We start from the raw sequence: 11,761 nt of genomic DNA on the forward strand, positions 1-11,761 counted from the left end.
CACAACAGAAACAAGGGCCACCAGTGAAAGGAGACATACCAACTTTTTCAGGGGAACCCAACTGGGAATCCAGGCTTTTGTTTATCTTGCTTAGACTTTGTTTAGAATACCTGGTAGGTATTTTTTGATGCTTTGAAAAGTGTCCAGAGGAGTGCCACAAGTTTGATTCCCAGTTTAAAACATTTTGGCTACCCAGATAGACCTAAAGAGCTGGATCTGTTTACTTTAGAGAAGCATATACTCAGGGGTGATATGATCAAGGTTCATAAAGTAATAAAGACACTAGATTATGTTAATGTTGACAAATCATTTAAACTGGATTGATTAGGGAAGACCCGAGGTTACATAAGGACAATACTAGGTTGGATGTTAGGCTGTTCCTCTTTTCATGGTAGACCTATGCAACAGGTTATTGTCTTGAGCAATGAGCATTGCTGGCGGCAGACAGCCCGCCCCCTCCACATGATTGGGTGGGGGGGCAGGGACGGACCGACCCAACTATTTAAATGAGCTGCTGCGCAGGAGATCGTGACTGATCTGCAGTGTGCAAGCTGCCATTTGTTTCTCCCGGTATGGAACTCTTAAAATCCAGCCCTTGGTGTGGGCCGGACTGTCCGGCTAGCTATGTGACACTGACAAGGGTACTGGTGGAGTAGGAAGCAAGGACCCGGATTTGCTGTTGTATGGAACCACAGCCACTCTGCTGAGACTGCACCTCAGCACTCCTTACGTATTCTGTCTGAGAATAGAGTACAGGAGTGATGTGGTGCTTTGGAAGCCCCTGTAATTGCTGTCCTCCAAAGCTAAGATAGCAGCAGTCTGAGCCTTCATGGTAACAAAATGATCTTTCATGGCAGCTGTAAGCAGAGGCTCCATTATGGTGAGTGCCATTGTCGCATTCATGGAGCTTACCATTCACCCCATGCTGGACAGAATGGTCTCCATGTTCTAGGCAAAGTCCTAACACAAGTTGGATAAGGACACCTCTGTGTTCAGAGTCATTATTTGCAAGCTTTATTTCTGCCCTGGGGAGAACAGGATCTCCTTCCTCCTATCCACTACCTAGACCAGGACTTCCAATGCTGCAGAGAACCTGAGCACCCTCTCTGGACTTCTTGGAGCCATTTTACAACTTCAGAGGTTTCCCTCCAGTTTGCAGCCACAGTGCAGCTCCCTTTTAGGATGTGGTGGCTATCATTAAATGGTGTCAGTGAATCCCAATTTGCTGCCCCCACAAACAAGTCATTCAGCTAATAAGCAGTACGGGTAGTGCTGCCTGCACACCTGACACATTATAAAAGCTTCTGCCACAAATTTGATTTTGCCCTTGCGCCCATGTGAACAGACACATGCACCGCATGGCCTGCACACTGAATCAGAGAATCATAGAAATTTACAGCACGGAAGGAGGCCATTCGGTCATTGTGTCTGCGTTGGCTACCAAGTAGCCATGCAGCCTAATCCCACTTTCCAGCTCTTGGTCCAGATCCCCACCATCTTCTGAGTAAAATAATTTCCCCTCAAATCCCCTCTAAACTCCTACCACTTACCCTAAATCTATGCCCCCTGGTTATGAACAGCTCAACCAAGGGTAATACGGCTTTGCTACCCATTCTATCTAGACCTCTCATAATTTTATATACTTGAATTAGGTCTCCCCTCAGCCTCCTCAGTTCCAAATAAAACATCCTTAACCTTTCCAATCTTCCTCATAATTAAAATTGTCCAGTCCAGTCAACATTCTCATAAATCTCTCCTGCACCCTCTCTAGTGCAATCACATACTTCCTATAGTGTGGTGAACAGAACTGCATACAGTACTCCAGCTGTGGCCTAACTAGTGTTTTATACAGTTCCAGCATAACCTCCCAGCTCTTATATTCTATGTCTCGGCTAATAAAGACAAGTATCCTATATGCCTACTTGACCAGCTTATCTATCTGTCCAGCCACCTTCAAGGATCTGTGGGCTTGCACTCCAAGGTTCCTCTGTTCCTCTATATTTTTCAGTATCATATCATTAATTGTGTGTACCCTTGCTTTGTTAGCCTTCCCCAAATGCATTACCTCACATTCCTCAGTATTGAACTCCATTTGCCACTCTTCTGCCTAACTAACTAGTTCATTGATATCTTCCTGCAGTCCACAGCTTTCTTCATCAACCACAAGGCCAACTGTTGTATCATCTGTAAAGTTCTTAATCATACCGCCTACAATAAAGTCCAAATCATTGATATGTACCACAAAACGCAAAGGACCTAGTACTGAGCTCTGTGGAACCCCATTGGAGACAACCTTCCAGTCACGAAAACAGCCATCAATCATTACCCTTTGCTTCCTGCCTCTGAGCCAATTTTGGATCCAACTTGCCATTTTGCCTTGAATCCCATGGGCTTTTACGTTCGTGACCAGTCTGCCATGTGAGACCTTATCAAAAGCCTTGCTAAAATCCATATTGACTACTTCAAATGCACTATCAACCCTCCTTGCTACCTCCTCAAAAAATTCAATCATGTTAGTCAGACATGACCTTCCCTTAACAAATCCATGCTAACTGTCTTTGATTAATCCATGTCTTTCTAAATGAAGATTTAAACTGTCCTTCAGAATTTTCTCCAATAATTTTCCCACCACCGAGGTTAGACCAACTGTCCTGTAATTGCTCAGTTTATCCCTTTCTCCCTTTTTAAACAATGTTACACGTTCGCTGTCCTCCAGTCCTCTCACACAACACCTGAGGCCAGAGAGGATTGGAAAATGATAGAGCTTCCACTATTTCTTCTCTTGCTTCTCTTAACAGCCTAAGAAACATTTCATCTGGGCCTGGATATTTATCTACCTGCAAAAATGTTAAACCCCTTAATACTTCTTTCATGATGTTAATTTCATCTAATATTTCACACTCCTCCTCCCAGATGGCAATATCTGTATTGTCCTTCTTTTTTGTGAAAACAAACGCAAAATATTCATTAAGAACCATACCCACATCCTCTGCCTCCTCACACAGGTTGCCCTTAAGGTCCCTAATAGGACCTACTCTTTCTTTAGTTATCCTCTAGATCATTATGTATTTATAAAAAATCTTTGAGCTTCCCTTGATTTCACTTGCCAATAATTTTTAAGCCCTCTCTTTGCTCTTCTTTTTAATTTCACCCCTACACTTTTTATACTCCTCTAGGCTTTCTAGTATCGAGCCCTCAGTATCTGTCAGAAGCTTCCCTTTTTTTTCTTTATTCTCTCCTTTAAGCCCCTCGACATCCGGGGAGCTCTGGATTTGTTAGTCCCACCCTTTTTCTTTTAAGGGAATATACTTGCTTTGAACCCTAACTATCTCTTTTTTGAATGCCTCCCACGGATCTGGCACTGATTTACCTTCAAGTAGCTGTTTCCAGTCCACTTTATCTAAATCAGTCAGCTTAGTAAAATTAGTTTTTCCCCAATTGAGAACATTTATTCCTGGTCCATCTTTGTCCTTTTCCATAACTACCCTGATTCTAACTGAATTATAATCACTTCCACCAAAGTGCTCCCCAACTGATATTTCTTCCATCTTCATTCCTTAAAACTAAGTCCAGAATTGCCCCCTCTCTTATTAGGCACCCATTTTTGGATGCGATCAAATTTCTAGATCCCAATATCCACATGAAACGCAAATAGTTACGCAGTTACAATAAATCCCACAATGTATTTTAATTTCTGGTACATTTAGTCCTAATGGCCACTAACAACCAATGGATTCTTCCAGTTTAAGAATACAAGGAAGGAAACAGAAACAGAATTTTCAGCCTGTTCAGTTTCCCCCGTCATGCTAAGGTGGTATTCTACACTGAGTTGTCATCATATCAGTGGTCAACATAATATAAGCACATCACAGTTGCTGCTCATAAGTTAAAAATATTAATGCCTCTCACCGTATGATGATTTTGATGCATGTAAAATAGCTCCTAAATTATTCATGAAAGCTGATGGAATTAATGCAAAATATATGAAATTTCAGAATGATGCTGTACACCAAAGCAATCTGCTATCTACAATAAAAGCTCATTTTATACTATAGTATGTCACCTGATACCTTTGTGTATACAAATGTGAATAAACTAATTAGGCAAAATATCAGCTAGTATCAGCTGGAAAAAGAAAACAAAAACACAAAGGATCCTTCTTTATCCTATTTTATGAACGCATATGCACTGAGACAAGTGAAGGAGAGAAAAGCTGCAGCATGCAGAATACTGAACGGCAGAGGAGGCTTACACACCATCAGTGACATAAATTAGCACAGCCCCTTTTCTTTTTTCATTGCATTCTCTGTATATAGGTGAACTGAACAAGCATGACTGTATTTTTAAGGATAAGTAACTGTTTATTTCTATTTGTTCCTGAAGGTTTTAATTGGCTTCATTTAATGCACCCTGTTGCAACACAAGGACAGCCACAGGTGTTTTGCGCTAATTTTATTTTATAGTTGCAATGTAGCACAGGGAACTACGGGTTGAATTTTTATTAAATTGTAGGGATTATAAATTGTAAATATAGTTTGATTGTTTTATTTGTGAAATAAATGACAACGCAGAAGATCGCTTTCATTCAGATAAGAGCCCAGAAATCACTGTTGGCAATCTTAGTGGATGAATTTTTATGGAAAATAAATAATTTCCATTTATATAGAGCCTTTCATAGCTTCAAGATTAAAGAGGTAAATGCGTGGCTCAAAGATTGGTGTGGGAGGAATGGGTTCGAATTCGTGGGACATTGGCACCAGTACTGGGGAAGGAGGGAGCTGTTCCGATGGGACGGGCTCCACCTGAATCACGCTGGGACCAGAGTCCTGGCAAATCACATAACTAGGGCTGTAGATAGGGCTTTAAACTAAATAGTGGGGGGGAGAGTTCAGTTGCATGGAAAATTAGGAAGTCAAAGTTGAAGGAGAAGGTAGGAGTGCAGGTTAGTGATGAGGCTGATTGTTAGCAGAATATAAAAGGTAGGGACAGAACATGTGAACGTCATATTGCACCAAGGATTCGTACAAGAGCAGGGAAATTTGATAAAAGAACAAACTTAAAGGCTTGGTATCTGAATGCACGAAGCATTCGAAATAAAATTTATGAGTTAAAAGCGCAAATCGAGACGAAGGGTATGATTTAGTGCCGATTACTGAGACGTGGTTGCAGGGAAACCAGGTTTGGGAATTGAATATCCAAGGGTACTCAGTATTTTGGAAGGATAGGCAGGAAGGAAAAGGAGGTGGTGTAGCTTTGTTAGTAAAGGAAGAGATCAGTGCTGTAGTGAGAAATGATATAGGCACTGGAGATCAAGACGTAGAATCAGTCTGGGTAGAAATAAGAAATAGCAAGGGAAAGAAGACCCTGGTGGGAGCAATCTATAGCTCCCCAAACAGTAGTTCCACAGTGGGGCACAGTATAAACCAGGAAATACTGGAGGCTTGTAAGAAAGGTATGGCAATAATCATGGGTGATTGTTACATGCATATAGACTGGATTAATCATATCAGCAAGGGTAGCCTCCAGGGAGAGTTCATTGAATGTATTAGAGATTGTTTTTTGGAACAATATGTTGTGGAACCAACCAGGGAGCAGGCTATTCTAGATTTGGTATTGTGTAATGAGGTGGGATTAATTAATGATCTCACAGTTAAGGATCCTCTAGAGAAGAGTGATCAGAGCATGTTAGAATTTCAAATTCAGTTTGAGGGTGAGAAACTAGAGTCCCACACTAGCGTTCTGGAATTAAACAAAGGTAATTACATAGGCATGAGGACAGATTTGGCCCAAGTGGACAGGGCAGGAAGACCAAAAGGTAGGACAGTTGATGAGCAGTGGCAGATGTTTAAGGAGATATTCAATTCCTCCCAACTAAGATATATTCCAGAGAGGAAGAAAGATTCTAAGGGGGGAGAAAAACATCCACGGCTAAGCAAGGAAGTTAACGATAACATAAAGACCAAAATTAACGCATACCATATTGCAAAGGCCAGTGGCAGGCTGGAAGATTGGGAAACTTTTAAAGATCAACAAATGGTTACTAAAAAAGTAATAAAAAGAGCAAAGGTAAATTACAAAAGAAAACTAGCGCAAAATATAAAAACGGATAGCAAAAGCTTCTATAAATATATAAAAGGGAAGAGAGTAGCTAAAGTGAATGTTGCTCCAATGGAGGATGAGACTGGGGAGTTAATAGTGAGGAACACAGAAATGGCAGAGACATTAAATCAGTATTTTGCCTCAGTTTTCACAGTGGAGGACACTGGTACCATCCCAATAGTAACAGGTAATGCCGAAGTTATAGAAAGGGAGGAACTTAGAACAATTAACATCACTAGGGAAAAAGTACTGAGCAAACTATTGGGATTGAAGGCAGACAAGTCCCCAGGGCCTGATGGCCTACATCCTAGGGTCTTAAAGGAAGTGGCAGCAGAAATAGTGGATCCATTGGTTATAATGTTCCAAAATTCCCTGGATGCGGGAAAGGTTCCAGTGGATTGGAAAAATGCTAATATGACGCCCTTATTCAAAAAGGGAGGGAGGCAGAAAGTAGGAAACTATAGTTAGTTTAACATCTGTCGTTGGGAAATTGTTAGAATCCATTATTAAAGAAGTAATAACAGGACATTAAGAAAGTCAAAACGCAATCCATCAGAGTCAGCATGGTTTTATGAAGGGTAAATCATGTTTGACTAATTTGCTAGAGCTCTTCAATGATGTAACAAGTAAAGTGGATAATGGGGATCCTGTAGATGTAGTATATCTGGACTTCCAGAAGGCATTTGATAAGGTGCCTCACAAAAGGTTATTACACAAGGGAAGATCACATGGGGTTAGGGGCAATTTATTAGCTTGGATTTAGGATTGGCTAACCAACAGAAAACAGAGACTCGGGATAAATTGGTACTTTTCTGGTTGGCAAGGTGTAACTAGTGGGGTGCCACAGGGTTCTGTCCTCGGGCCCCAACTATTTACCATCTATATTAATGACTTGGATGCAGGGATAGAAAGTACTATAGCCAAATTTGTAGATGACACTAAAATAGGTGGAATAGTAAGTTGCAATAAAGAAATAAGAAATTTACAAATGGATATGGATAGGTTGGGAGAATGGGCCAAAATTTGGCAGATGGAGTTTAACGTGGATAAGTGTGAGGTTGTCCATTTTGGTCAGAAGAATAGAAAGGCAAATTATTATCTAAATGGAGGAGGGATGTAGTTGCATTGGAGGCAGTTCAGAGGAGGTTTACTGGATTGATTCCAAAGATGAGGGGTTTGTCTTATGAAGAGAGATTGAGCAGGTTAGGTCTTTACTCTCTCGAGTTTAGAAGAATGAAATGAGATCTAATTGAAGTATATAAGATGATTAAGGGGATTGACAAAATAGGCGTAGAGAGGATGTTTCCTCTGGTGGGGCAATCTAGAACGAGAGGTCATAGTTTTCGGATAAGGGGTGGCAGATTTAAAACAGAAATTACTTCTCCCAAAGGGTCGTGAGTCTGAGAAATTCACCACCCCAGAGTGAGGTGGATGCCGGGACATTGAGCAAATTCAAGGAGGAGATAGACAGATTTTTAATTAGTAATGGATTGAAGGGTTATGGAGAACGGGCAGGAAAGAGGAGTTGAGGCCGAGATGAGATCAGCCATAATCGTAGTGAATGGCGGAGCAGGATTGAGGGGCTGAATTGCCTACTCCTGCCCCTAGTTCTTATGTTCTTATGTGAGATGTCACAGAGCACTTCACAATCAATGAGGTACTTTTGAAGTGTAGTCATTGTTATGATGTAGGAAACATGACAGCCAAAATTAAACACAGTATGGTCTCACAAACAGCAATGAAATAAATCATCAGATCATGTGTTTTTGTCATGTTGGCCAGGACACCAGGAGAATCCCCTTGTCTTTCTTTAGGGCCATGGGATCCTTTATGTCCAGGTGGGTCCTTGGGTTAATATCTCAAATGAAAGATGGCACTTCTTATGGTGCAGTAATCCCTCCATACTGCGCTGGAGTGTCAGCTTTGTTTATGTGCTCAAGTCACTGGAGTGGAACTTGAACCCACAACCTTCTGAAAAAGGCAATAGTGCAAGGCTGACACTTAATCATATAACATTCTTAGAAATTGCACTTTAGGGTTCCATTATGAGTGGATCTATGTCGGAAAACTGGAGAGTAGCTACTGCAGTACTTATTTTTATCAAGGAAGCCATAGCTAATTTACCTAATTACAGGCCAGTTAGCTTAACATCTATGGTGGTAACATTTTAGAGTTTTAAATTAAGGATGAAATTACCACGTACCAAAAAACAGTCAAAATGGAAGTATTCAGCATGGATTTCAAAGGAGACAAATATGTTTGACAAACCTCAGAATTATTTGAGGGGGTAATGAACATGATAGATGGGGAAATGCAGAGGATGTAGTGTGCAAGGACTTTTTAAAAGCTATTACACGGGAAATTACTGGAGAAGAATGTGAATATGGATTTAGGGGGTGCACCGCAAACTGGATTAAAAATTGGTTAGAAGGATAAAACAGAGAAAAGGGGTTAAGGGAAGTTTCTCAGAGTGACTGGAAGTGGGGAGTGTCCCACAGGGTTCAGTTCTGAGGCTTATTCTGTTCACTGTGTATATCAATGATTTGGGTATAGGCCAAAGAGGGAGTAGTGTCAAATTTGGCAAATACCACCAAACCTTTCAGTTAACTCTTTAGAAAACTCAAGGAAACTGCAAGGGGCTATTGATAAAATGGGTACATAGAATGCAGTATCAATAATCATGAGTTATAGAGTCATGAGACTGAATTTTCCAGAAAGGCCCAAGGTCCTGCCGCCGAGACTGAAAGCAGGAGCCAAGGCTGCTCAGGCGAGGGGTGTGCTAAAGTCTGTGATTCAGTCACACCCAGCCAATTAACTGCCAGGAAGCAGAGGAGCTGTCAACTCACGCAGCATGGGCAGCCTAAGATTACACTGCTGGAAATGCTGGCACCATATTTAAAGAGCTACCAGCACGCTATCAACTCGATCCACCCAAAAGACAGCACCTAATGAAGCCCTGAAGAACAAGGCAAGACGAGGAATGGCTGAAGGATGACCTCGGGTGGCCCCACAGTTTACTGATGCCTCCCTGCAGGTTCTCCTCCAAGCTGCTCGGGCAAGAAGGAGGAGACCAGCCCGGCAGACGAAGCAAGCCTGGACGGAGATCTCAGAAAAGGTCAGTAACCACAAGGTTGACCCTCGAACACAGCTTCAGTGCCACAAGCAGGTTAATGACCTCATGCAATCAACCAAGGTGAGTGCACCACACATTGCTTTCCTTATAGTCTTACATGTGACTAGGAGTGAATACGAGATTGGTAGAAGGGGCATGCCCACTCAGTCACTGGCAATGACCAGGCAGTAGCATTGCCTGTCAGAGGCATGTCAGCCTCTCCGTGAGCGGCTCCAGTCCATTAGAGTTGAATCCAGCACTGCCGAGTCTGAGTGGCCGCATGTAGGAGGCACTCCAGTGGCAGCATCATGGACAGTCAGGCGAGCATAGGAGTTGTGCAAGTCTTTGGCAAGCAACTAACAATGGACATTTAAGTGCTTGCAGGAGAAGACAGCACAAAAAAAAAGAAAGAGCCAAGACCGGAGGTGGCATCCCTTACCTTGCCATCCTGATGCCGATGGAGAAGAGGTTCTGGAAGAGGCCTGCAAGCGGGCCAGTCCATAGTCGATAATGAGACAGGAGTGGAGTCCCAACAGAGTGAGTAGCCTAATGGATGGGCACAAATGAGCCTTTGGTGAGCATGAGGCATGGTAGTCATGTGTCCACCAAAGGAGGGGAATTTTATGGGCCCTGCAAGAACAGCTTTGGTGGCAGGCGGGGTGATTTAATTAGGCGTTATTAGGCATAACAAACAACATGACCCTTCTGCTGTTTGCAACGGGCAAAGTACAAGCTGTACCCAACCAACCCATGCTTGCAAAACTCAAAATACAGTGCCCAACATTAGATGCGGTTCCGCGATTGGACAATATTTGCTAAATAATCCACAGTGTGCTAAGAATTACGCTGACAACCAATTTAAGATTGTCAGTAGGGCTCGTAGTGTGGCGCATGTGCACGTATTGGAAGCTACATATATTAATACACAGGGCCCTGTTCTTTACAGACAGAAAGAACATATACAAACATTGCGCCTGTTTCAACTAAACAAAATAAGTGACAGCCATTCGCTAGTTCATTCCTCAGGGCAATGCCTTGACCAGAGTCAAGCTGCCTGGTTTAAATTTGAAACAAAGCTTGGCAGTTAACTGTCAATCACTGTAAACTGGTGCATTCTCCATGGCAATGCCTCTACCAGAGTTCACCTGCCCACCAATCAGCAATCTCTTCTCATACAGTATAAAGTTGTTGTTTTCCCTTACCTTGGTATTCTTGTGGATTGTCCTGATGAGCGCAAGATGAAAATCTTCGACAACATGTCTCTGTTTTCAGCAATACTTACGCATTATTCGTTTCTTCAGATTGCCGACGTCGAGTTTTTGAATCGCAATTAAGTCAGCGGCGTGTTTGTGGCAGTCCGGGTTTCCCCCTGCACAGTGGCAGACTGCAGCTTTGCATGTATTTCCACACCATGAACACTCATTACCTTATAATTATTTCAAATTAAGTCCTACCTGCTAAATTAAGTTAGTGGCGAATGGTATTCCCGTGCCACCCGGTTCACATTCTTTTAAAGGTGGTGTACACCAGTCGGCTTTGCACAGTTGTGTCTGAGGTCAGTGGTTTCATGTCTTGCACTCATCAACACAAGGAAGGCCAACAGTGGAATGGATGTTTGGCTCCAGGCTCGGCATCAGCAAGGGTGAATCTTCTCAGGCGATGGCGGGGAAGGCATGGGGGGGGCGGTGCACAGAAGCACAGGGGCGGGTACTCGGGCAGGACAGGGTGGGAATATCAGGTGCAAGGAGGAGCAGAGGAGGGTACTTGGGCAGGACGGGATAGGATAATCGGGTGGGTGGAGAAGCAAACGAGGTAGGAGGGGAGTGTTCAGGGTATGTAGTGGTTGTTAATGATTCTGAAGCTGACTGTGGGTGGTTGCAGGGGATGGCGGCTTGATGTGTGCATGACAGTAAACAGATGGTCATGAGGGGCCTAAAGGGAAGGATGAGTGCTGTCTACATCGATGTCTTGTGGGCGAAATCTGGGTACTGGCTGGCAGACGGAATGATCACAAGCAAAAAAGAATTATGATGGGGAGGTGGTGCTTGGGGGCAAATTGAAAATGAAGGTAAACCAAGTCCAAATTACAGTCAGCTTATTCTGTGGTCGCAATCAGCATATGTTTCCGAAGGCTGCTGATCCTTGTGGTTTGCAACACAGATTGATTTTTTTTTATTCATTCACGGGATGTGGGCGTCGCTGGCCAGGCCAGCATTTACTGCCCATCCCTAGTTGCCCTTTAGAAGGTGGTGGTGAGCTACCTTCTTGAACCGCTGCAGTCCATGTGGGGTAGGTACACCCACAGTGCTGTTAGGAAGGGAGTTCCAGGATTTTGACCCAGCGACAGTGAAGGAACGGCGATATAGTTCCAAGTCAGGATGGTGTGTGACTTGGAGGGGAACTTGCAGATGGTGGTGTTTCCATGTATTTGCTGCCCTTGTCCTTCTAGTTGGTAGAGGTCGCGGGTTTGGAAGGTGCTGTCTAAGGAGCCTTGGTGCATTGCTGCAGTGCATCCTGTGGATGGTACACACTGCTGCCACTGTGCGTGGG

The sequence above is a fragment of the Heterodontus francisci genome, chromosome 19 (assembly GCF_036365525.1).
Source record: "Heterodontus francisci isolate sHetFra1 chromosome 19, sHetFra1.hap1, whole genome shotgun sequence".
Classification (NCBI taxonomy): domain Eukaryota; kingdom Metazoa; phylum Chordata; class Chondrichthyes; order Heterodontiformes; family Heterodontidae; genus Heterodontus; species Heterodontus francisci.